The sequence below is a fragment of the Pseudoliparis swirei genome, chromosome 4 (genome assembly GCF_029220125.1).
Source record: "Pseudoliparis swirei isolate HS2019 ecotype Mariana Trench chromosome 4, NWPU_hadal_v1, whole genome shotgun sequence".
NCBI lineage: Eukaryota > Metazoa > Chordata > Actinopteri > Perciformes > Liparidae > Pseudoliparis > Pseudoliparis swirei.
The window spans coordinates 25985702-26012335 of NC_079391.1; the positions used below are offsets into that span (position 1 = coordinate 25985702).

The 26634-nt window shown below is 46.6% G+C and overlaps 1 long non-coding RNA gene across 1 annotated transcript; it reads left to right on the forward strand.

Moving 5' to 3' along the window:
* Positions 1 to 23126: 23126 nt before the first annotated feature.
* On the forward strand, positions 23127 to 26579 carry LOC130192288 (uncharacterized). The gene is made up of 2 exons (XR_008831363.1): positions 23127 to 23427; positions 26106 to 26579. It is a non-coding gene; the product is annotated as an uncharacterized LOC130192288 (long non-coding RNA).
* Positions 26580 to 26634: the final 55 nt, after the last annotated feature.

The following is a 26634-nucleotide window of genomic DNA, read 5'->3' on the forward strand; positions in this document are numbered from 1 at the left end:
GGAATAAGTGGCTTGTGATCTCTCTGTAGAGTAAAGGAATCTAATCCATGGAGGTACCTGACAAACTTCTCACATGCCCACACTGCAGCAAGGCACTCTTTCAATTTGCGCATAGCTCTGCTCGGCATCTGTGAGTGTTCTCGAACAAAACGCTACTGGTTTGATCTATTCACCATGTTTCTGAAGAAGGACTCCTAAGCCATAACTATTATTTGCACTGATAATGGTGGGTTTACTCACATCGTAGAATGCTAGGACAGGTGACTCTGTGATGAGTTGTGTTACCTTCCTGAAGGCCTCCTCCTGCATTGCACATGCCCATGTGACGTCGTTTTTTAGGAGGTCGTTGAGGGGTTTTGTGACCTCAGACAGGTTTGGCAGGTACCTGCCTACACTCAAAGAAATGACTCATTGGATGAACTCAATTAAATTGTTGGCAGGTTTTCCATCCAATAATTATATGCAACTCCAACTCAAATTTAGCACATCAGTGCAATAAAATGTAATTAAGTTAGTCCAACTCATTTGTATCAAATACATCTCAAATAAAATAACGATATTCATTAAATTAATTTGTGTTTGTCCAACTCAAAATATAAACTAACAAAATATGCAAACTCCACACAGAAGGAACGCCCCAACTGGGAATTGAACCCACGGACCTCTGGCTTTGAGGCGACAGTGCTAGCCACTACACCACCGTACAGCCCTGAAAGTGTGTTCACCTCATGTAAACAACTCATTTTCAGCTGGCGCATGCGCAAAGGATAGTCCTCAATAAAACACACTTATTTTGAGTTGATATGCACACCATCTAACCTAAATAAATCTAATAAATGAAAGTATTCATACATTTTGTGTGACACCCATTCAATATAAATATCTTCGTTTTGTAATTGATTTATTTAAATGTATCAAACAATATTTAAATGTGTCACTTCTAAGAAGGGCTTGAATCGTTTTTTTGAGTGTAGGTAGTGTATCAAACCCAGGATCCTTCTCAGACCAGTAACATTGTTGGGTGGCTCAAGCTCAGTGATAGCTTTAACCTTAGCCTCATCTGGACGAATGCCATGCTCATTGATGCATTGTCCAAGGTTTGAGTCGTGACTGATGCAGAAGACATTTGTCATGGTTTAGCTTCAAACCAGACTTCTCCAGTGTGTCCAAAGTCTTTTGGAGTCTCACTACATGGACTTCTTTGGAGTCTGAATAGATAAGGATGTCATCCACGTAAACCGCCAGGCCTTCTTGATCTTTCAAGAGCTTAGTCATTTCACGTTGAAAGATTTCTGGTGCACTTGGGATTCCAAATAGCAGTCTATTAAATAAATACCTTCCAAAGGAAGTTATGAAGGTAGTGAGTTTGGCAATCTCTCCATCTAGTGGTATCTGCCAAAAAACACTTGCTGCGTCCAAAAGGGAAAATATTTTTATACCCGTGAGTTTAGGTTAGAATGCCATCTATTGTGGGCAGAATAAACTTCTCCCTCTTCACAGCTTTATTCAGCCATTTTAGATCAACACAAATCCTTGGCTGTTCTTTGTTGTTTTGGGGTACAGCAACCGTCGGAGCATACCACTCTGTGGGCTCCTTGATTGGCTCTATCACACCACTGGCTACCATGTGGTCAAGTTATTTTTTACTTTAGAGAGCATAGGCACTGACACGCGGCTGACACACTGTAGGCTACAGCATTCTCCCGCAGTCTGATTTTGATGGGCTTTATCTTCAGTCTGTCTATCTCTGCTGGGCTGGTTCCACTCAAATACTCAGTGAAGAGAATAGAAAAGATTAAAAGCACAAAGCCCATAGCAACAGCTACATTAAGGCTCAGCAAGTTGCTGCCATGTGGCCCCTTGATCACGTTTACTTTAAACCTAAATGCTTGCTTCTTCCACTCTGTGGTAGCTGTGAAGTAACCCTTGCAGTTCACTCTACCTCCTGAGCTGCCGAATTTGGTTAGTCCAGTTTTTAGTCATGGCTTATTTCTCAGCACATTAAGAGAACTCGTCACACGAAACCTTCACCATGATTTGTCAATCTGTTTGTCTGTCAACATTTTGCAAAAAAAACAACCAATGAACACTCAGTAAATCACAAAGGACCTCCCACCTCACAGGTGGGGCTCATTAGCAGCCTGTCAGTCAGAGATCCAGAGAACACGGCCGAGGACAACTGAGCCTCATTATATATAGAGCTGAGATTGTTCTGGAATGTTTGATGTATAACACATGGGTATGTGTCATATGCAAAAGCCTTTAAAAGGTGAATTTACATTTTTTTGTAAAATGGAGAACATGAGCCCAGCCTCCAGAGGGTTAACGTGACACATTTGAATGTCAGTCAGTTTACCAAGGCCACTGGTTCTGCTGCTGTTCAGTGTTAAAGATGACAGGACCAATGGGGTCTTTAGTACACCTTGTTTACTAATCTGGATGTTTCACTGAAGAAACAATTTATCATCCACGATATTAAATACCTCGCTGCACTTTATAGGTAGGAGCCTCTTTGAAAACACAGCTCTGTGTGAAGTTTTGTCTTTAAAAAGAAAAAATAACTTTTAATCGCGATTAATGAATTTCAAAATGTGCGATTAATTAGTTAATTTTTTTTAAATCGATTGACAGCCCTACTTAAAAGACATACAAACATGGATGACCTGCAACTTCTTGATGTTAAACTCTGACAAAACTGAAGTAATTTTACTCGGCCCTGAACACCTCAGAGATCAATTATCTGGTGATGTGGATTGCATTAGATGACATTGCCCTGGCATCCAAAACCACTGTAAAGAATCTTGACAATATCTTTGATCGGGACTTTTCCTTTAACTGAAGCAAATCTCAAGGACTGCATTTTTTCATCTTCAAAATATTTCAAAAATCAGACACATCTTGTCTCAAAAAGATGGAGAAAAACTGGTTCACGCGTTCGTTACTTCGAGACTAGATTACTGCAACTCCAATTATCAGGCTGCGTTAATAAGTCTCTTAGGTCCCTCCAGTTGATCCAGAATGCTGCAGCTTGTGTACTCACTAAAACTAAGAAAAGAGATCACATTACTCCTGTATTAGCTGCTCTGCACTGGCTCCCTGTAAAATCACATCACATTTAAAATTATTCTCCTCACATACAAAGCCTTGATTGATGATGCTCCATCATATCTTAAGGAGGTTGTAGTATCATATTGCCCTACTAGAGAGCTGCGCTCACTAAATGCGGGGCTACTTGTGGTTCCTAGTGTCTTAAAAAGTAGGATGGGAGCAAGAGCCTTCTTTTATGGAATCAGCGTCCACCTTCAGTCGCCAGACAGTCATCTAATTTAAGATTGTATTTCGTACTTTCCTCGCTAATAGTGCTTGTAGTGCCCCCACTACCTGTTTAACGAGAGGCACTACAGGCTGCTCATTGCCGAAGGTTCCGACTCGTTTGTAGTAAGTTTCAGAGTCCAGTTTATTAGTCCCGTTGCATTTAGGATCCTCTGCATCCCGTTCAGATGGTTTTTACATTGAGACGTGGCTCACATTAAGACGTGGTGGCTCACCTGTAGACGGTCAAAAAACAATTTGCTATGGGCAATTTTCAACACCTGGCCTCCCACTTCGCCTCATTAAATAGGGACAACCACAAATTAAAGCACTCTTGACCCACCTAGTGGTGGGAGGTCCAAAGTCACAAAACACATGAGAAAATGGCTCCAATTCAGTTTTCAATTCAGTTTATTTGTATAGCCCAATTTCACAAATTTGTCTCGGAGTGCTTTACAATCTGTACACATAGACATCCCTGCCCCAAAACCTCGCATCGGACCAGGAAAAACTCCCAAATAACCCTCCAACAGTGCTTATAGTTAGGGCTGAATTAGGTTTGCCCATGGCTAGTCCCTGGTTATGCTTCTATAGGCGTATTGGCTGCTAGGGGACGTTTTAGGAAACACTGAGCTCCTATATCCTCTTCTCTCTCCTTATGGTCACATTTCTCCATCGCACATTACTAACTCTGCTTCCTCTCAAGTGACTTCACGTCTCATAGGGTCCATTGGACCTGGCTGTGTCTGATGCCTCCTGCCATGGCCCTGCTTAATTAAAACCTAATTTAATTGAATGAGTGAGGATGTAATAGTTTCATTTAAATTGGCTTTAGTCAGATTTGGGGTTGGCCATAGCTCATGGGGATGAGTGGTTGTTCCGTTACCTGGTTCGAGCCATGCTTTCCCCATATTTGCATGTTAAAGTGTCCTTGAGCAAGAGACACTGAACCCCCAGTTGCTCCATATGCACTTCACTACAGCCTTAATAACTTAATAACTCAGGGTGCATCAAATGTAGAGAACAAATTCCCCACAGGGTTCAATAAAAGTGTACATTATTATTAATATTATTTGACTCCTCCCCTCTCCCCATTTAACCCAATCTCGCCTGCCTCCTTTACCATGATAACATTGTTATCTGTGAGGCAGAGGGAGGTGGTGGACAAACGGACACACGCCCTCCAGTCAGACCACACAGTTTGTGATGTACTTCATGACAAACTCCGTGTAGTGCTGGAGCAAAATAAATTCAAGTAATAAATAGCACAACCACACAGACAGAATGGTTAGGAAGAAGGATTATTAACATCAACTACCTGATGTTTTAGTTTTTTCACAGCTGGAGACTGCAGCCTAGTCTCTCCTGATTAATGGCACCAACGATTGACTTGTTTGCTAGATAGTTAGTTAGTTAATTTGTTAAAAGCCAGTGGCATTGCATACAGCCACTGTATGAACTCTGATGCTGAGGGGCACTGCCCAACCATCACTATATGACAAGATCTGAGTAACAATGGGTTGAACTTTGAAGCGAAGGGCCACTAAACAAGCTAGGGTTTTTGGCAGGTTGGAAGTGAGAATGTGTTGTCTCAGGAATTCCTGAAACTATTTGGATTCCTGGGAAGTGAGATCCAAAGAAACACCTGCAACTACCAGTTTTTTTCCACAGGTACACAAACGAAAAGATGATGGAGATCTTTAAAAAATGACAATGCATGTAAAGCTTTAACTGGACAAGATACAACACAGGAACAAAACAAGTTTAGGGACACTTTACAACCTTACCTACAGTGTGCAAGACTTTACACAGGCAGCTGATTCACACAGGCCTCAGTAAAGTCTACTGGTTAGTGGGGGATCCCCTGTCCATGAAGACATGTGTGGTCCCTCCATCATCCTTTTCTCCCTCCCCCTCCATGGCACTGTTTCACTAGCTCAGGCTCCCCTCCAACAATCAGGGCCTTCATGGGGGCCATAATGACAAAATGAAAGCCAGTTGTGTGTCTGTGGAGGTTTTAATGACTTTCAGAGCTGCTGTGGAAATTCCCAAAACCCACTGCTTGCTGCAGAAAGAAAAATAAACTCATAGAAACATTGCAAGGTTGATGCTGAGGTTTTTTTTGCAGCAGAACTTATCTAGTTTTTGTAAATGTTGTCATTGTTAATGATTGTAGGAACAATGTCAATTGTGATGAAGACAGGGCAGTACAGACAAGTTGTGTTCAACCGAATAAAGACTTGTTAAAGGCTGAAATGTGATCAAAAGGTAATATTGGAAATGAAAAGATTCACTGTTTTGTCTCTTTAATGTAAACTTTGTGTGACGTATACAAAGGAGGGGACTCCATTGTTTCATTTCATGTTGCAAATGGAGTGAAAGACGAAGCTGTGGTTTAAAAGAAGCAGATGTTTGTCTGCTCTCTACTCTGTAGTCAATTGGAGGTTTACAGGACTAACCCTGCAGTTGGGACACACAGGCAGATATTATAGATGTTTTCCTTCAGCTGGCAGTTTAAAGTCAGGTTCAATTAAAAAACACCAGAAAGACTTTTTAGCATGATCAGCATGAGATTAGATATGTTTTAATTACTCTGTTATCCAAGCACTAACTCCATGCATCAAATGTGTTTGAAATGTGTAGATTATGTCCAAACTTTGTGAATCATTGGAGTTATTCTTACAGAGCCACATAATACATTATGGTGCTTTAACACCACATTCAGGCTCACAATACATTTTTAAATAAATGCTAGTTTTTTTTAACGTCACAATGCCCTCCCCAGCATGTCCAACAAAGTCTTAGTATGCTTTCAAAATATGATTTAAAGTCTGCGGCCGAAAGTTGTACAAATATAAAGATTCCACACAAGAAACTCCATGCCGACCCCTCTGTAAGATTGGTGAGATGGAGCGCCAGAGAAAATGACAAAAGTAGGTTTTGATATTAAAGCGCAGTCCTGCCACTCTTCCTGTACTTTATTATATATTTTACTTTTTTGTGCCAATTATGCTTGCATGACAGACTTTGCATGGCTATATAAATGGAAAATATTGTCTACACACCACAAAGAATAGAGCTGTTTTAGATTTTCTATTAATGCGAGTAAACTTCAACCAAAGCACTGTCACTACATGTTTTTCATCAGTTGAGTCTTTACTTCACTTCAAACTGATTTTATAGCCACTAAGAGAGAGCGTGTCCTAAAGGGTTAAAGTGATGTGTAAATAAGAGGGAAGTTCTAATATTCATGGGATTTATGAAGGTGTTGAAATGCTAAAATAATTTGTAAAGCGTCCAGATAAGGTAAGTAAGAGGCAAATAGGCAGAGTCCCTATTGAGTTGGACATTCATTGAACTTTATGGTGTGTGTCCGTCTCCAGAATGACAGACGACTAGATGCTATGGAAGCACAACTACTGGATTCCAGCAGGCTTATTTATCACTCAGTGAGAGAGAGAGAGTGTCTGGGGTTTGATGACTTGACCATTCAGATCAAATATCAGACAAGGTAAATGTTATGATTTGGAGTGTTTCCTGTTTTGTTTTGAAGTCCCTGTCTTGTTTCCTGTTTCCCTGTGCTTCGTTCCCTGTGCTTGTCTATTTCGTTCCTGATTGTTTCCACCTGTGTCTCCACCTGTGTCTCGTTTTCCCCAGTGTATTTAGCCTGTGTCCTTCTGCTTGTTCGGTGTCTGGTCGTTTTTGTTCCTGTCTGGTTCTTGTCCCTGTTCCTGTTGTTTCTCTCCTGTTGCCAGACTGTGGTTCTGCTCAGTGAACAATTAAAGAAACCTTTTTATTTTGAAACTCTGCCTGCTGCGTTTGGGTCCAAACCTGCACCTACACAACAGATTGAAACTCTACCTGCTGCGTTTGGGTCCAAACCTGCACCTACACAACAGAACGACCAGACCCAAGAAGATGGACCCAGCGCAGGAGAGTTTTTACGAGATCATCAATCGGACCTACCCGCCGCTCATCATTCCGTGGAAGCACCCGGCAGGTCCTGTTCCCCCGACGCCAGCACCCAGGACCCTGGAGGAGATTCAGCGGAGTTTGTCCAGGATAATCAATCGGACCATTTCGTGGAAGCACCCGGCTCCAGTCCTCGGTGTTCCGGCTCCAGTCTCCGGTGTTCCGGCTCCAGTCCTCGGTGTTCCGGCTCCAGTCTCCGGTGTTCCGGCTCCAGTCCTCGGTGTTCCGGCTCCAGTCTCCGGTGTTCCGGCTCCAGTCCTCGGTGTTCCGGCTCCAGTCCCCAGTGTTCCGCTTCCGGTCCCCGGTGTTCCGGCACCAGCTCCAGTCCCCGGTGTTCCGTCACCAGTTCCAGCCCCCGGTGTTCCGTCGCCGGTTCCAGTCTCCAATGCTCCAGTCCCCGGTGTTCCGTCGCCAGTTCCAGTCCCCGGTGTTCCGTCGCCAGTTCCAGTCCCAGTCCCCGGTGTTCCGTCACCAGTCCCCGGTGTTCCGTCACCAGCCCCCGGTGTTCCGTCACCAGCTCCAGTCCCCGGTGTTCCGGCACCAGCTCCAGTCCCCGGTGTTCCGTCCCGTCCGGCCCCGGTTCCCCGTGACCCGTCCCGTCCAGCCCCTGTTCCCCGTGACCCGACCGTCCAGCCCCGGTTCCCCGTGACCCGACCCGTCCAGCCCCGGTTCCCCGTGACCCGACCCGTCCAGCCCCGGTTCCCCGTGACCCGTCCCGTCCAACCCCTGTTCCCCTAGCTTCCCGTTCCTATCCTCCGGCCCGTCTTCCGGAGCGCGTCCCTCGTCCGGGTGGTCGTCCCCCGGCCCGCCCCCCAGACTCTGTCCGCCATGCACTTGGCCCCTCCTCCGGCTCCCCTCCACCCGCCCTGGTGGGACGTCTGGAATCCGTCCCTTGAGGGGGGGTACTGTTATGATTTGGAGTGTTTCCTGTTTTGTTTTGAAGTCCCTGTGCTTCGTTCCCTGTGCTTGTCTATTTCGTTTCTGATTGTTTCCACCTGTGTCTCCACCTGTGTCTCGTTTCCCCAGTGTATTTAGCCTGTGTCCTTCTGCTTGTTCGGTGTCTGGTCGTTTTTGTTCCTGTCTGGTTCTTGTTCCTGTTGTTTCTCTCCTGTTGCCAGACTGTGGTTCTGCTCACTGAACAATTAAAGAAACCTTTTCATTTTGAAACTCTGCCTGCTGCGTTTGGGTCCAAACCTGCACCTACACAACAGATTGAAACTCTGCCTGCTGCGTTTGGGTCCAAACCTGCACCTACACAACAGCAAATACAGCTCTCCCTCAAAGCCGTCAGGAATGAGTGGGGTGAAGTTTTCGGAGGGGCTGTAAGAGTTCAGGGTTGGAGGTCAGGTGTAGCTGGACAAATACATGTGCCAATATTTGGATCTTTTACCGTGTTCACACGCAGCTTTCTGCATGGGTTTATTAAACAGCGTGGAATTCAGAACTTATCTGGGTAATTCAGGTTGAACTTATTTCTATAACTTTACACTGAATAAAAGCAAAAGGAATACGAGGGGTTATCATTGTCAAAATCTGCCAATGGAACAAATAATCATTTGATTGCTAGGATTTATTAAAATTAGATTTAATACTTTCAAAAAAGAGAAGAGAGCTTGAAAAACTAATTGTGTGCTATTAGAAAGCACTATGTGTCATAATAAGCCTGTATTGCATCTATTTCACTTCACAAGATAGTCAGGATTATTAATACATTCTTATATCTCACTGAAATGTAATAAACACTTGTAACAGCTTCCGGGCCGTTACCCGTGGGTTCCCCCCACCAGCACCAAGGATACTCAGACCACGACAAGGTTCCGTTGGAAGACATGTTTATTTGTCGGCACACAACACTCAGCAGACCGCAAAACCTGCGCCTCTGCTCACTCTTGCTCCACTCTCAACTGGGAGCTTTTATGAGGGCGGCCTCGGCTGCTGACTGATTGCCAATCACCAACAGCCGAGGCCAGATTGGAGACAGCTGCCACATATCCCCACCACTTGATTTAGGCCGGGGCTCCATTCGGCCTAACCTACTCCCCCTGCCCCCCCCATGAGAGCTTGGGCGGAGGAGGGGGCTCTGGGGGACCGGGCTCGGGAGGAGGGGGCTCTGGGGAACCGGGCATGGGAGGAGGGGGCTCTGGGGAACCGGACACGGGACGCGGAGGCTCTGGGGTCGACCGGGACGGGGGAACGGGGAGCTGAAAGCCCGCCGGGATGGGGAACGGGGAGCTGGAACCGGCCGGGATGGAGACGGAGCAGGGGTAGCTGGCGCCGCTGACGGGGGCCGGGGATCCGGGGTCGGCAGCTCCGACGGGTCCTGGGGCTCGGGGTTCGGCAGCTCCGACGGGTCCTGGGGCTCGGGGTTCGGCAGCGCCGACGGGTCCTGGACCTCGGGGTTCGGCAGCGCCGACGGTTCCTGGACCTCGGGGGTCGGCAGCTCCGACGGGTCCTGGGGCTCGGAGGTCGGCAGCTCTGACGGCTCCTGGCGAACGAGAGTTGGCCGCAGCGCCGGCGGGTTTTGGAGGGTCTCGAGGAACAGGCGGTTCTCCTCCGCCTGTGCCCGCCGCATCTCCTCTATTCGGGCCAGCATCTGCCCCAAGCTGCTCATCAGCTCCTCTGCCTGGTCTGGCTCCATCCCTTCCAGGCGCTGGGTTCCAGGGGACCCCATGTTGGGCTCCACTTTAACAGCTTCCGGGCCATTACCTGTGGGTTTCCCCCACCAGCACCAAGACTCTTTTACCACAATCTGTTCACAAGCCTAATCATTTACTTTGGTTCCATAACTAAACCTAAAGTAGTTTATTATGAAAGGAGCGGTAACTAACATGACGTTTCTGACACGTCCAAAACTGATGTTAGAGGGAAGGTAACTGACCACGCTGCTGTAATTGACAAGTTGGGAATGAGAATATGTTCTCTCGGGAATTCCCAACACAGTTTAGATCTCAATTAATGCTTACCGCCTTAGGTGACAATAAAGAGAACGAAATGGAGATCTTTAAGGTCAATTTAAATAATAACTGTGTCAAGACAATGCAGCATAAACCGAGTGGTACTGTGACAGACATCCAGAGGGAAATGTGTGACTGAAGTAAGATGATAAATACCTTCACGAAAAGCTGTCTGAGTGGTGATAGTCACTGAGATATCACACAGGATATATACAGCATGTGACGTTACCCTGTCAGCTGTTATAACCGAGGAATAGATAGAACAGAGATCTGCAGGTAGCTCTCAGAGAGAGATGATTGATCTTGCTGATTAACTTTTGATCTGTATCAAAATATGCCAATATTATCTGTGAAAAAAACGATCTTAAAGCTCTTAATTGAAGAACCAATTGGACTCACCTGCAGTCTCATTAAAGCAGTAGGGAAACCTCTTGATTGAGACTGTCACTGGCACCTGAGGCATCAGCAGATTTGCATCCTAACATGTATTGTATTCCTCTTCTATTTCAGATATGAAAAGATTGAATTGTCTCTCAGGAAATGTGTACATGTAGAGAGAGAGAGAGAGAGAGATATTGTCTAGGTGTCTTTATTTTTCATTCAGGTTTCAGTTACATTGTTATTACAAAACTAAATCATGCAAATACAAACAAACAAAACCAAGAAAACATTAGTAAAGAAAACAAGTCATAAGTTCAGAAACAGAGCGTCTCCTCTGACTAAACAATACGTCCTTTAGCGCCTAAACATTCACAAACACTTCAGTGTTGTCTGATCCCTGTCTGATACCTCTCTGGACTGGACAGCTCAGTGCCCCCACCACCACCACCAGGCAGGAAGCTCCCTGGACATCAAACCCCAAAGTGACACAAACCCTTCACCAAAACCAAAAGCCCTTAAAGTGGAAAAATAGAAAACCCTGATCAACACGATTAAAGGCCTTGTAGCGGCTAAAACTCCCTTAGTGTCATCAGTAGATGTTTCTTAACAAATCCATTTGTTTAACCACTCTTAGACGGAAAGAACGAGTCTACGTGTGTAATGTGTTTCAACAACGGCAGAAAACAGTGAGTTCGCTCCGTTCCTTTTACTGAATCCTGGTGCAACCGTGAAACAAGTCCGCCCGTTGATACATCAATGCGCGAGCTCAATACGTCACAACTCACCTCTGATTATTCTAAACAATGCAAACTATAACATACAATTATGCAATCACTATAACGAACAAAATCTAAATATGAATCTAAATAATATAGTATCTAAATTACAATTACGATATGGAAAATGGCACTAACATTCTGGCCCCTAATTGCTCATCATGGGGATGACAATTACCTAACTAAACTAAATCAATTTCTATATTCTAAACCCTTTCTCTACTCTTTCACTAAGGCCTAAGCTAACATAAACAACCTAGACTAGTCTAGATGAGGCCTGCAAAAATGACGACTGTAGAAGTAATAATGTCCTAAATAACAATGTCCTTTATTGTCCATGGGATTCTTCCATCTCGAGCAGGAGACACAACTTAGTTATGGGTCTCTCTATGTCATGATCTGCAGTTTGTGTTGTTTTGAAGTCCTTGTGTCGTCTGTCTCCCTGTGATTGTCTGCCCTGGTCCTGATTGTTTCCTTCTGTGTGATTGCTGGTCCCGCCCTCATTGTGTCCACCTGTGTCTCGTTCCCCGTTGTCCAATCCTCTCACCTTGCCTGTATGTAAACCCTGTTCGTCTCATTCCCAGTGTGGCTTCGTACAGTTTGGTCCGCATGTTTGTCGTCCTGTTCTGGTCTGGTCTGTGATTTGTGAAAATAAATATAGTTGTGCAGTAATGTCGGCATTTGGGTCCTCTCTTGCTGCGACAACCCGGACTCACCATGACAGAACGAAGCCACCAATAATGGACCCAGCCTTCAGTTTCCGCTGCACGGTTCCTGCCTGGCCAGCTGACGCTCATGTTCTTCTGGAGGAGATGTGGGAGTCCCTCCGGGCCCTGGAGTCAATGACGCCGGTTCCAGCCCCCGATGTTCCGGCTCCAGTCCACGATGTTCTGGTTCCAGTCCCCGGTGTTCCGGCTCCAGTCCACGATGTTCTGGTTCCAGTCCCCGGTCTTCCGTCACCGGCTCCTGTCCCCGGTGTTCCGCCGCCGCCTCCAGCCCCCGATGTTCCAGTCCCCGGTGTTCCATCACCGGTTCCAGTCCACGATGTTCTGGTTCCAGTCCCCGGTGTTCCGTCACCGGCTCCTGTCCCCGGTGTTCCGCCGTCGCATGTTCCGGTTCCAGTCCCCGATGTTCCAGTCCCCGATGTTCCAGTTCCAGTCCCCGGTGTTCCGGCTCCAGTCCCCGGTGTTCCGCCGCCGGCTCCAGTCCCTGGGTTTCCGTCACCGGTTCCAGTCCCCGGTGTTCCGCCGCCGGCTCCAGCCCCCGATGTTCCAGTCCCCGGTGTTCCATCACCGGTTCCAGTCCACGATGTTCTGGTTCCAGTCCCCGGTGTTCCGTCACCGGCTCCTGTCCCCGGTGTTCCGCCGTCGCATGTTCCGGTTCCAGTCCCCGATGTTCCAGTCCCCGATGTTCCAGTTCCAGTCCCCGGTGTTCTGCCGCCGGCTCCAGCCCCGATGTTCCAGTCCCCGGTGTTCCGCCTCCGTCCCGCCCGGCCCCGGTTCTCCCCATCCCGCCTCCGTCCCGGTCAGTCGCAGTTCCCCGCCTCCTGTCCCGTCCATCCCCGGTTCCCCGTGAACCGTCCCGTCCAGCCCCGGTTCCCCATGTCTCGTCGCCTGGTCCCACAGGGCCCCCATCCCCAGACCCCGGTACCCCTGTGACTTCCTTTCCTGAGCTCGGTCCCCTAGCTCCCCGCTCCTGTCCTCCGGCCCGCCCTCCAGAGCGCGCCCCTCAGCCTGGTTATTGTCCTGCGGCCCGCCCCCCGGACTGCTTCTGCAGCCTTGGACCCTCCTCCGGCTCCCCTCCACCCACCCTTGTGGAACACTTGGCCGTCTGGAATTCGTCCCTTGAGGGGGGGGGTACTGTCATGATCTGGAGTTTGTGTTTTGAAGTCCTTGTGTCGTCTGTCTCCCTGTGATTGTCTGCCCTGGTCCTGATTGTTTACTTCTGTGTGATTGCTGGTCCCGCCCTCATTGTGTCCACCTGTGTCTCGTTCCCCGTTGTCCAATCCTCTCACCTTGCCTGTATGTAAACCCTGTTCGTCTCATTCCCAGTGTGGCTTCGTACTGTTTGGTCCGCATGTTTGTCGTCCTGTCCTGTTCTGGTCTGGTCTGTGATTTGTGAAAATAAATATAGTTGTGCAGTAATGTCGGCATTTGGGTCCTCTCTTGCTGCGACAACCCGGACTCACCATGACACTCTATGGTGTTGGTCTTCGTTTTGACAAGGACCCGACGGACGAACCCTTTGGCGTCGGGGATTGTCTTTTCCACTTTTCCCATCAACCAGGACCCTCTTGGAGCCCTCTGGTCCACGATGAGCACAACGTCTCCCTCTTTCACATTCCTCTTCTTCTCCAGCCACTTCTGCCTTTCTTGTAGGAGGGGCAAGTATTCTCTCGACCAGCGCTTCCAGAAGATGTCGGAGATATACTGCACTTGCCTCCATCATCGTCTGGTGTATAGATCCTCCTTCTGAAACACACCTGGAGGGAGTGCTGGTTTTCCCTTGAGAAGGAGAAGATGATTCGGCGTTAGTGGCTCAAGGTCGTCCACGTCATCAGATGACTTGGTTAGGGGTCTGCTATTGATCACTGCTTCAACTTCACACATCACAGTTTGCAGACATTCGTCGTCGAGTGACCGTAGCTTCAGAAGGTTGGTGAGTATCTTCCGGACTGTTCTTATCTGTCGCTCCCAGACACCACTGTGGTGTGACCCAGCAGGCGGGTTGAAGATCCAAGTGACTCCTTTTTCCAGTAGAGTCTCAGAGATCTGGGACTGGTTCCATTCTTTCATCGCCCGGCGGATCTCGTGTTCTGTAGCTACCAGGTTCATTCCATTATCGGATCTCATAATCTTGACTTGTCCTCTTCTGGCTATGAAACGTCTCAATGCGTTTATACATGAGTCGGTGTCGAGAGAGTGTGCGATTTCTATGTGGACTGCTCTGACTGTAAGGCAAGTAAACAGGACTCCATAATGTTTTACTTGCACGCGTCCACGCTTTGCTTCGAAAGGGCCGAAATAGTCTACACCGACGTTAGTAAATGGTGGATGGTCAAGCAATAGACTATCAGGCGGTAGATTCGCCATCTTCTGTTCACTCAGGGCAGCTTGACTCTTGCGGCATATCACACACTTTGAAAGCACATTTCTCACCGCTGCATTTCCTTTGCATATCCAGACCCTTTGTCTCAGCCGAGCAAGGGTATGGTTTCTCCCTCCATGTCCGATTTCCTTATGAGCGTTCCTGATGACCAGGGTCGTGATGTGGTGATCTTTGGCCAGGATAGTTGGATGCTTTGTGTGTTCTGGCAAGGCCGCCTGGTGCAATCTTCCACCAACCCGGAGAACCCCATCTTGAAGGAAGGGATCCAGCTTCAGGAGAGAACTGCTTCTCCTGATCTTTTTACCTTTCTTGCAGAGCGTGAAGCTCCTCATGAAAGGTTTGACTTTGGTGGAACTGAATGATCGCAGTTTCTGACCTTCTGACGTCCTTGACAGTCAAATGGGTTCCTTTCAGGGTAGATTTCCATTTCTGCATGTGGTTTTCAACTGTCTTAATTCTTGCGTCTTGGCTTTCTGAAGACTGGGCTTGAGACCCAAACTTCTTCCTTGTTTCGCACAGACTTTGAAGCAGTTCCTTCAGCCTCAACATCCAGGCGACAGCCTTCTTCAGTCTGTGCCAGTCGGAGTAATGATGAATCAGCTTGAAGAGAGGGTCTGTGCTTGAATCTACAGTCTTGATGATGTTCACGCTGATCATACGCTTCACTTCAGCATCTTCTTCACTTATCACTCTTGAGAACTCTGATAGGACAGGCCAGTGAGACTCACTCTTGTTTAGGAAGTCGGGACCTTCAATCCAGCTCTGACACTTCATGAAGTGCTCTGCCTTCATTCCTCTTGATGCGTAGTCAGCTGGGTTAGAAGCCGTGTTGACATACTTCCACTGTGCTGGCCTTGTGTTCTCTCTGATTGTCGATACTCTATTTGCTACGAATGTTTTGAAATGAGCTTTGTCGTTGTCGATGTATCGGAGGACGGTGGTGCTATCTGTCCATAGCACAGACTCTTTGAGGTCCATCCGAAGCTCTTCCTTCATGAGCTTATCCATTTTCACCGCATTGGTAGCCGCGGTGAGCTCGAGGCGTGGGATTGTGACAGCTTTAAGCGGCGTCACTCTGGATTTCCCGAAAAGAAATGAGCAGTGGACTCGACCGTGGCTGTTCTCGGTGCGGAGGTACGTGACGACGCCGTAGCCCGTCTCGCTAGCGTCGGAGAAATGGTGCAGCTGTGCTGACATCACTGGACCAAATCCCTCTGGCTTGATGCACCTCCTGACAGAAAAGCTGGTGAACTGGCTCAAATCGGACAGCCAGGCGAGCCATCTGTTTGCCATGTCATCTGGAATTTCTTCATCCCAGGTAAGTTTCATTCGACAGAGACCCTGGACGATGGTCTTCGCAAGAAGAATGAACGGCGACAGGAATCCAAGGGGGTCGTATATTGAGCTTACGACCGAGAGAATACCCCGTCTGGTGATGGGCATGTTCTTCAAAATGGATCTGGAATTTGAAGGAATCTGATTATATGCACCAGTCCACTTCAAGGGCCCTTTCCATAGGTAGTTCATCCTTGTCCAGGTCTAGATTCTTGATCTCCTTTGCTCTTTCTTGTTCGGGAAGTGATGACAGCACTTCGCGGCTGTTGCTTGACCACTTAGTCAAGCGGAATCCTCCACTCTCACACAGTGCAATGAGGTCCTTGGCCAAGGCAGTGGCCTTCTTCTCGTTGGACGTCGAGACCAGGCAGTCGTCGACGTAGAAGTGTTCTAAGACTGTAGTTACTGCTTCAGGTGATGACCTGTCTTTTCTATCCTCTGCGGTCCGTCGTAAGGCATAGTTGGCGCAGCTCGGGCTTGACTTGGCCCCGAACAAGTGGACCACCATCTTGTACTCACGCGGAGGCTGGCTCAGATCCCCCTGTGGCCACCAAAGGAATCGTAGAATATCAAGAGTCCTCATCACGAACTCTTACTTGATGATACATCGCTTCAATGTCGGTGATGAGTGCGACGTGTTCGTGTCGAAACCTTGTCAAGACTCCAACCAGACCATTAGTGAGGTCCGGACCCTGTAACAGTTCCTCGTTCAGTGACTTCCCCTGAAACAAAGCGGCACAATCGAAAACAACCCGCAGCTTTCCCTTTTGTGGATGGATCACGGCGTGATGTGGAACGTACCACACTCTGCCGTCGTTCTGATTGCGCTCGTCTTCAGGAACTTTCACTGCGTAGCCTTTATTCAGCAGGTCTTGTAGTCATCGTGGAAGCTGGAGTTCTTAGCGAGTTTCCTTTTCAGGTTTGATGCCCGTTGCTCGGCAACACATCTGTTGTTTGGCATCACCACATATGTATTTCTGAGAGGCATCCCAATGCTGTAGTGCCCATTGACTTTCTTGATTGTCTCAGTCACAGACTTCATGAACTGAACGTCTTCTCGTGACATTTCTGACTTCTCTTCGCAGGCTTGCTCCGGAAAGTCGTGGTTGTATTGCTGCAAAAGCATGCTGTCCACGCCACTGACTGAGATTCTGTTGACTGAAGCCCTTTGACTGCAGTGACTTGACTTGTGGTGATCGTCACGTTTCTTGAGAGGGCCATTAACGACCCACCCGAGAGTCGTCTTTACTGCATAAGGCCCGTCACCTTGGCTGTGGATTATCTTCCACAGCTCCATCGCAGAGTGAGCGTTCATTCCAATCAGTATCTCAACATCTGCGTCGATCTGTGGTAACCGTACTTCTTTACGCAGATACGGCCATCTTTCCATGTCCTTCTCAACGGGAACATTGTCCTTCGTTACAGGTATGTCTGTGTGGGTGTAGACGACTGGCAGGCTTATGTACTTGTTCTCTGTCAGACCGCACACTTCCATATCTGAGAGCACGTAGCAGGACACAGGCTTCTCCTGGCCCATAGTACGGAGTAGCACTTGAGTCTTCTTACTATGGACGCCGAGCTGTCTCATCAGCCTTTCGGAGCAAAACGTTGCGGAACTACCTGAGTCCATGAACGCATACGTCTCTATTGTCGTGTTGCTCCTCTTGGATTTGATGCGCACGGCCACGATAGACAGGACACAGTCGTTACCTCCGGCCCCGGTGACTGCCGTGACTTCCCTCTTGACTGACGCGTCTTCTTGTGGAGCTGAGTGTCCGCTGGTAGAGCTTTGACCTTTCTCAGGCTTGCTGTACTCTTGGTCAGTGTTCTCGTCCCTTTTGCTGTGAAGCAGGCTTGGGTGTTTCTTGCTGCAGATTTCACAAGTGGCTCTCTTTTTACAGTCTCTTGCCATGTGCCCTTGGGTCAGACACCCGAAACAAAGTCCTTTACCTTTAATGAACTCAATTCTTTCTTTGTTTGGCAGACTTCTTATTTTGTAACATGCGCTCAGGGTGTGTCTGTTGTTGCAGTACAGGCATGGCTCCTGAAACGCGTTGCTTGTCTGCTTGTTCATTCTTGGTTCTGAGTCACCCCCTTCGTCTGGCTTGACACTCGTAGCACAGCCAGTAGTTCTTTTCGGTCCGCCTCCCTGGGCAGATTTAAAGCTTGACCTGCCTTTTTCTTTCGCTTCGGAGTACTCGTTGACATCACCGAACAGTGGGTCTGAAGCTATCCTAGCTTGTCTGTTGATGTACGTCGTGAGATCAAAGAACTTTGCTCTTCTTCCTTCCCTTTCTTGTATGTCGAAAGCTATGACTCTCCATCTTTCACGAAGTCTGAAAGGCAACTTTGAGAGGACGATCCGCAGGTTGCTCGGGCTGTTCATCTCCTCGAGATATTCCATGTCCTTCATGACATTGTTACATCCGGTGAGAAAGATGGAGAAGCTGTGAAGTGACTTTGCATCTTCTGGCTTGACTTGAGGCCATTTGAGAGCCTTGTCAACATAGGCTACAGCTATCTTATACTCATTGCCATAGTGATGGTCAAGAGCCGTCTTGCTTCATTGTAGCCTTGTTGTGCGCTCATGTGTTGGCAACTTCTCACAAGTTCCTTTGGCTCACTGCTGGTGAATTGCTCTAGGTAGTACAAGCAGTCTTCATCGTTGTCTGTACGACTGTGGATGATGTGCTCAAAAGCCTTCAGGAATGGCAGGAACTCGAAAGGATCGCCACTGAATACAGGGACTTCTCGTTGAGGTAAGTTAGCTAGTCTTTGTTGTGTGACTAACGTATCTATGATATCCTTCTGGTTCAATATCATTTCGCTAAGTTCAACCTGCCTTCCATTGGAATTTGTACTTGTGTTGTTTTCATCCTTTACTTGCACATGAGACTTGTGTCTAGGTGGACAGTGAAAAGCACTGTTGTGTTGGCTAACTCGAAGACTGCTAGTCAATTTTGGTCTGACATCTGGAGCATAATGTTCGATGGTCGCTGCTGTAGGCATGTTCTTGACGAGGTAGGAATTCATCCCATCGTCGTCCATGTTATCATACTCTTCCATAACTTGTAGCTTTGCTGTGGACTCTGCGATAGCAGTCTCAACATCTAGCTCCTCCATTTGAGCCTTCAACTGAATCTGCTTGGCTTTCAGCTGTGCTTCCATTTGAGCCTCTTCCAACTGCAATGCCTGTTTCTTCTTAAGTGCGGCTGCGCGTGCGAGTAGGGCTGCACGGTTAGCTTCCTCGTTTCTACGCAGTGACGAAGCGTGAGATGATGCTTTGGATGACTTTGAGTGTCTGCTGCATCCACTTCGTGCGATGACTGAACTATGACGTTCTTGTACAGCAGATGCACTGTCGTCTGGATCCACATCTTCAGTGGCAGACTCACCCTGCTGTGTCGTCGCTCCAGTGTTTGGGGTCGCATTTTCAGTAGCGGCCTGTTCGGCATCGGAGTGCCGTCTTGCTTTTATTATCCAATGCTCCAAACTGGTCAAAAAGTTCTCATACTTTATGAGGTTTGGCTCACTCCAATTCCGCTGGTCAGCTTCCCTTTCATCGTCAGATAACAGTTCACTAACTGCATTGTTCACTTCAGTAAACCTATTCAGAAATTTGGAGTAATCACTGAGATGATCCTTTTCCACTAGGAGAGCATTGGAATCATTTTTCATGGGAATTTCTATTTCCTCCGCTTTGGAGGCAAGACGTGCTAATGCACGTTTCCTGATCTTCATCTGTTCATCAAGTTTCTTTTCTAGGGCCTTTGTGGTCAACTTGATCTTTCTTTTAATGTCTAGCTCGACATTGCCTTCCATCCTGGTTTCATTCGAATCAGACATTTCAATTGGCTATTATTGTTAGACAAGTCTCTTATTATAGCAAGCTCTTGCAAACTTCTGAAATCCAGATTGACAGTCCTTTAACCTCAAAACATGTGAATGCTTTCCAGAAAAGATTCCAGGGCTGTCTTTATTTCCAGAATAAGACTCGAGCTTCTTCTTGACAAATATGACTAGCTAGCAATAGCACTTTTTTCAAATGTCCTGTGTGGCCAATGTCTAGTAGCACATCTTATTTGTTCATTCAATGTTGTTCTTTGTGTACTCATCCATCATCGTAGAAGTCGACCGCATATCCGGTCTGCTGCACGGCGTTGTAAACGGTGCTAGCTAATCCTGTAGCTGGTTAGCTTCCTTCGTCAGCAGCACGGCGTTGTAACCGCCGCAGCTCGCTAGCTCCCTTCGTCCGTAGCACCGCCTTGTCACCGGCGCTAACTACCCTTTAGCTGGTTAGCTTCCTTCGTCGGCAGCACGATGATCTTCTCTCGCCCTCGGCGACTGTTTTCTACTTAATCTAGCGGCTAAAACTCCCTTAGTGTCATCAGTAGATGTTTCTTGACAAATCCATTTGTTTAACCACTCTTAGACGGAAAGAACGAGTCTACGTATGTAATGTGTTTCAACAACGGTAGAAAACAGTGAGTTCGCTCCGTTCCTTTTACTGAATCCTGGTGCAACCGTGAAACAATGCCGCCCGTTGATACATCAATGCGCGAGCTCAATACGTCACAACTCACCTCTGATTATTCTAAACAATGCAAACTATAACATACAATTATGCAATCACTATAACGAACAAAATCTAAATATGAATCTAAATAATATAGTATCTAAATTACAATTACGATATGGAAAATGGCACTAACAGGCCTTTTCTTCATTTACATCAATATCATACAGTTTACAAACATTTAATAAATCTCTCATGAGAAACAAGTTGTCCATGATGGATCTGTCTCTGTGGATTATAGTCTCTAGAAGCTTCTTCAGACGGTTGACGAGCAGCTTGGATAGAAGTGGATAGTCTGTGCAGACCAACGCCACCGCTCTCCAGTGTTTTAAGTCCCCTTGTTTGGGTAACAGCAGTGGTGTATAGTAACGAAGTAGAAATACTTAATTACTTTACTTAAGTCGTTTTTTTGGGTATCTGTACTTTATTTTACTACTTATATTTCTGTTTACTTTTACTTTTACTTCACTACATTTTGCAATGAAAACTTGTACTTTTACTCCGATACATTTCCAGAGCTCTCAAGTCTCACGCATTGAGCGTGAGACTCACGCATTTCGGTCTTATCTCACGCACTCCCGCCACACATCGAATTCCTCACGCTGAAAAAACCTCTCGGCTATTTAATGCTTGAATGCAGGGGTGCTCAATACGCCGATCGATTGTTCCGCTGCAGAGCTCCGACGCCGGTATGCGCGCATTGGGATGGAGCAAAGAAATAGTCACTAGCACCCCCCTCCCCCCCCCCACAACTCTTTTCGGCTCGATGCCGGCGCGCGCAACGGTCAGCTGTATCGGGTGCTGATGAAAATCTCACGCTTGCCTGTTTTCAAAACTTGAGAGCCCTGCATTTCCCCTGAAACAGTATCGTTACTCGTTACTACGGAAACAAATTATCATTAGACAAACATCGGGGACTGTGGTGGAACACACCGCAGCGCACCTGAACGCAGCACGAACAAGCAGGTTGGGGATCAGTGGTCCTTGCCGCGTGTTTTCTATTCCCATTGATGCCCAGGATGCTAGCGAGCGAGCGGCTACAGATATGACTCATTTCATGTGGAAGCAGCAATGGAAGCGCCGGCTACTCGAACAACCACGGTGACCAAGATCAACGTCCGAGGCCATATTTGGGCGAACTCTTTTCTTTTGTCGGAGTGAAAGTTTCTTCCTACCGGATGAAGTGCCTCTTATGACTACCGAAGGCTACGGAGATATGGCCTTCAAAAACTCACCAACCTCAGGAAACACATTGAGGTAAATTAAGATTAATCCCATGAGCCGCAACGTTAATGTTTAGTTATCATAATTATCATAAACCTGTTAAGATATCTAGCAGTGTTGCCCTCAGGATTGGAGTAAGATATATCTTTGGCAGGAGGGGGGGGGGAGACAGGTGTCTGGTTGTCCAACGCATGTTGTATGTTAGGCTAATGTTCGCTAGCTATCATCAATTAAAGAGACAATTAGCGTTAGTGCAGCAGACAGATCGCTAGCGAGTTAATGAGCTGAAGAAGTGTTGACAGTTGTGAGAATTTGTTGATTTGAGTCGGCTTGGCTATAATATAATGCTAATCATTACAGCATTATTATTAGTATTATTTGTATTAATATTATAAGAGTGACTGTCATGTCTCGTCGATTGTGTTCAGTTTTAGGTTTAAGTCCTGTTTTCCATGTCTGCTTTTATTTTGTAGTAACTGTCTTCTCATTTCAGAAACTTTATTTCCTGCACTGGTGTTTCCTCGTTAGTGTGATTGTCTGCTCCACCCCTGATTGTGTCCACCTGTTCCCCATTTCCTCATGTATTTAAGCCTGTGTCTACCTGTGTCTTGTGTCAGATCGTCTTGTTTCTTGTCTCGTCATGATCGTTGTTTATAGTGTAGTTTTTTGTCCTGGTTTGCTTTTCCTACATATTTGTGATTTTGTTTTGTACTTTGTTCAAAGTCTTTTTCCAGCATAGCTTTGATTTTCTGTTTTTCTTTTAAACCCTTTTTGATACTGTAAAGAATATATATTTTAGCTTAGCACAGCCTAGTATTGTTTGCATAAATATTATGTGTAAGATGAAAAACACTGAATGAGAGTTGAATACTTCGGCAGGGCGCTCTGGCGCCTGAGCTGATCTAAAGAAAGATAACAGTGACACCTAAGGAATTTTGATGCAACCCCCCTTCTGCACTGCACTCATCCAAGAAGATGACTAGAGAGAGAGCTCATTGTATTCATAGTTTAGAAAGAGCAATCACAGTCCTTACCTCACCGGGAAGATAGATAAGAAAGGGTCCAGATGGGGCCATTTATTCTCCTTTTAAACACTCGAGGCCACTCACTGACCCCTCTCTGACACACACACACACACACACACACACACACACATGGCCTTTCTCCGACCACACACACACACACGTGAAGGGCCCCTTTTGACAAATGACCTCCAGCGCATCCCACCTCGGAAGAGATAAGATTATCTTAGGAAACTCCCCAGCTCAGACAAAGGAAGCTACATGTGAATTCCATCTTTCTTCCCACACTCTTTTTCACAACATATGCACTCATTGGCAGACGAGAAGAACCAATGAAGGAGCGACAACGGCAGAAGCAGAGGAACAAGAGCCAATGAGAAAACCCCACCCCCTTATCTCTTCGCTGGGCCAATCAGAACTGGCCTTGATGGCTATTTAAACCGTCGCGCCCTCTGTTATGGCGCCTCTCTCTGGTCTGAATACTCTAGGTACCAGCCGGAGGGGGGTCCATGCATGATGTCTACTTGTATCCTGATTTCTGAATAAAACGCTAATGAATGTAACGTAAGAGTCTACCGCTGTCTTTCTTCCAGTGAGTGTCGTCCAGGTGGTGTGTCGCTGTCCAACTCCAACAAATGGTAGCAGAGCGATGGTTGTGAAAACCGGTCCAGAGACCTGAGGAGGACAGCACCTGAAGATCCCTGACGGACCACTTGATCTAAGACCCGCTCCGAGAAACTGATCAAACCGCGCGGTGTCCAAATAAGGTAAGATTGAACCTGTTTATTTCAAATCAGTCAAATTGAACACTCTAAATTTGATCAGGAGTATTGGATGTGAGTATTGGAACTGCCACATTTTTGAATTAATTTAAATGATAAGATAAAGCGTAAAAAGGGAAATCACGATACAACCTGGCATAAAAAGTCCCCAATAGGAGGCCAGTTTGATTAAGCTGGAAGCCGAGTTCAAACAGAACCCGCATTAGGAGTCCTCAACAGGAGGCCAGTTTGATTAAGCTGGAAGCCAAGTTCGATGAACAGAACCCGCATTAGGAGTCCTCAACAGGAGGCCAGTTTGATTAAGCTGGAAGCCGAGTTCGATGAACAGAACCCGCAATAGGAGTCCTCAACAGGAGGCCAGCGGTTAAAGCTGGAAGACGACCCAGAAGTGTGGGCCGCATAGTGAGTCCTCAAATTTACTGAGGCCGGCCACAAGGCTGGAAGACGACCCAGAAGTGTGGGCCGCATAGGGAATCCTCAAATTTACTGAGGCCGGCCACAAGGCTGGAAGACGACCCGACGAAGTGTGGGCTGCATAGAAATTAAACACATGTGTAATGCATAAACTGTGAATGAATGTTGAATACCGGTGCTGAATAAATGTTGTCAAAGTGGAATCAACAGAGCAAAGTCGAAACCTAACGGTGTCAACGCAAGCTCTGATCTGTTGAATTGCACGAGTGATAAATGAGGATTTATTGTTCTGAAAGGCACGTTGCCGAGTAAAGAACACATTGTATGGCAATTATGTAATATGTGTAAGAGCAGTTACGAGTTTGAGATTGAGGAGGATACTGAGAAACAAAGAGGTAACTCCACTTAACACTGAAAAAATACAAGAGCAGAAACGTAAACACTGCGAGGGAGAGACCAGTTGTGTGCTTCTGCGCAGAAGAGAGCAGCCCCTCCCCTACCCACTTCGCTGCGCGCGTCCGTCTCAGAGCAGAGCACAATTCAATTCAATTCAGTTTAATTCAGTTTAATTCAGTTTAATTCAGCACAGAGAGCGGAAAAAAGCCAGAACAGTGACTGAAGAATTCTTTTTGAAGATAACTATTAATTGATAGAGTGTGTGACCATCATTTTCCTTTCTGAAACATAGTTTTTAATAAATACGTATTTTGACAATACTAACAGAAAACGGACATTTGTAGACACCCAGATAAAAATAAAAGAACACAACAACAACACATAATGACGAGCCCACCCAAAGTTGAGGTAACAGTGCGAGATTGGTTGAAAGAACGAGTAAACGACAGAGCAGGCCTAAATTGGGCGGAAGTAAGCAAGGTATACAAAAGAGTAGAACAAAGTTGGATACAAAGGGGATGGTTAAGACCAAACAATTCTCTCCCCAATGAGGAAGAAAGAGAAAACATGAGGAAAAGCATAGACAAAGATGTAGAAGATGCAAAAGACAGATATAACAAGATAAAAAAGTGTGTGTGTATGACTTCAACCCGTAGAAAGGCTAAAGTAGAAATAACAGAGGCTGAAGAAGAGGAGCAGGTCAAACAATGGGCCCTCGAGGAACTGGAACATAAAATAAAATCAATGAGAGACGACAGGGTAGAGAAAGCTCAGCAGCAGGACAACAGCTTATACCCACACCTAAAAACCAGAGAAAAGATAGACAGTCAGCAGAAACCAGATAGTGACGTAAACAACAGTGACGAAACTAGTTCAGCGGAGGGAGACAGTGAGCCAGAAGAGCAGGATGACCGCTCTGGAGCAGGTGACTCACCACTAGATAATGCCATCAGCTGCAATGTGTGCGGCAGACTTGAACTCTCCCCTCCCACTGACACCTCCCCCCTCAGAACCAGATCAGGTCACCAGTATGAAAGAAGACGCTCACAGGGCGCACCTGTATGGAGGGACCCCATTTTTTCTGACCTTTCACCTGTCACACAACTCCCATTGGTGCATGCCGCTGGGGTCATGGATTATGTTCCATACTCACCCGTAGACACAACAGCGGTACTGGCGACATTACCCCCCCTGATAAACGGGGCCGACGAGTGGATCGCAGCACTTAAGGTGACCACTACTGGAACAGATTTGGCTCTAGGCGACTTTCGCCGCTTTTTGGCAGGATGTGTGGGTACAGCGGCCGCACAAACAATTTGGGATAAGATAGGGGTTACAGAGAAACACCCGCATAACATAAGTCAGAATAGATTCCAAGAAGCACTCTACGAAGCATTACGAGGAAAATACCCCAGTAAACACACAGCTACCGCAGTCGAGGATTTTTCCTGGAACACAAAAGAGTCCCCAATAAAACGCTAATGAATGTAACGTAAGAGTCTACCGCTGTCTTTCTTCCAGTGAGTGTCGTCCAGGTGGTGTGTCGCTGTCCAACTCCAACAATACCCCTGAACTTTGGAGTCGTGCTTTTGGGTCCTGCTTTTTGAGTCGTGACAGTGACGGTCCAGGAATGGCGACGATATTGATTTGGGACTGTCTTGTTGTGTTTAATTACAGAGATACAAGTGCATATTCACAAATCAATTATGGATGCACGGACAGTGCATGAAACTAAATGTATAAACCTCAAATTAAAACAAACTATTTTGTACAAAACTTTTGGTTGGGGTCATGACATGTTAGGAAGTGTTATTCATTCTATCATTTATATTTTCACCCTAACTTTATTTCAGGAATGGACTACATCAAGCAGCACATGGAAGAACCCTCCCTGCAGCTACGTGATGCCACCAGGTCCAGTTCATCTGATGAAGAGGACTTCTTGTTCGTCATCTCAAGCGCATGACAGCAACAAACAGCTGGATGGAGACTTGACCTGTTCAGCAGATCACGTTGACTTGCTGAAATGCTTCCCAACTGTGTGCAGGCTGTCTGTGAAGCTAGACACACTCTACCTGCACCAGGGCCTGTGGCCGTCTTCAGCCCCAGAAGAGCGAGACTGACATCTGGCCAATTTGAAAATCAACTTCTTTTGAAGATGAACAAGAATTAGTTCAGTTTCAAGTGATGATTCTGGTTGTTACTTTTGGTGCTGCTTTTTTCTGTGTTAATCATGTTTTTATATTTTAGTAATTTCATTGCTAAATTCATCCTAGCTCATACTCCTTGTTCATGGCGGCCAAAACAAATAAACTTCAAAATTCTTACCCTTTGTTTTTTTTATTAACAGCATTTACTTTTACTTTCAATACACTGTAAAAC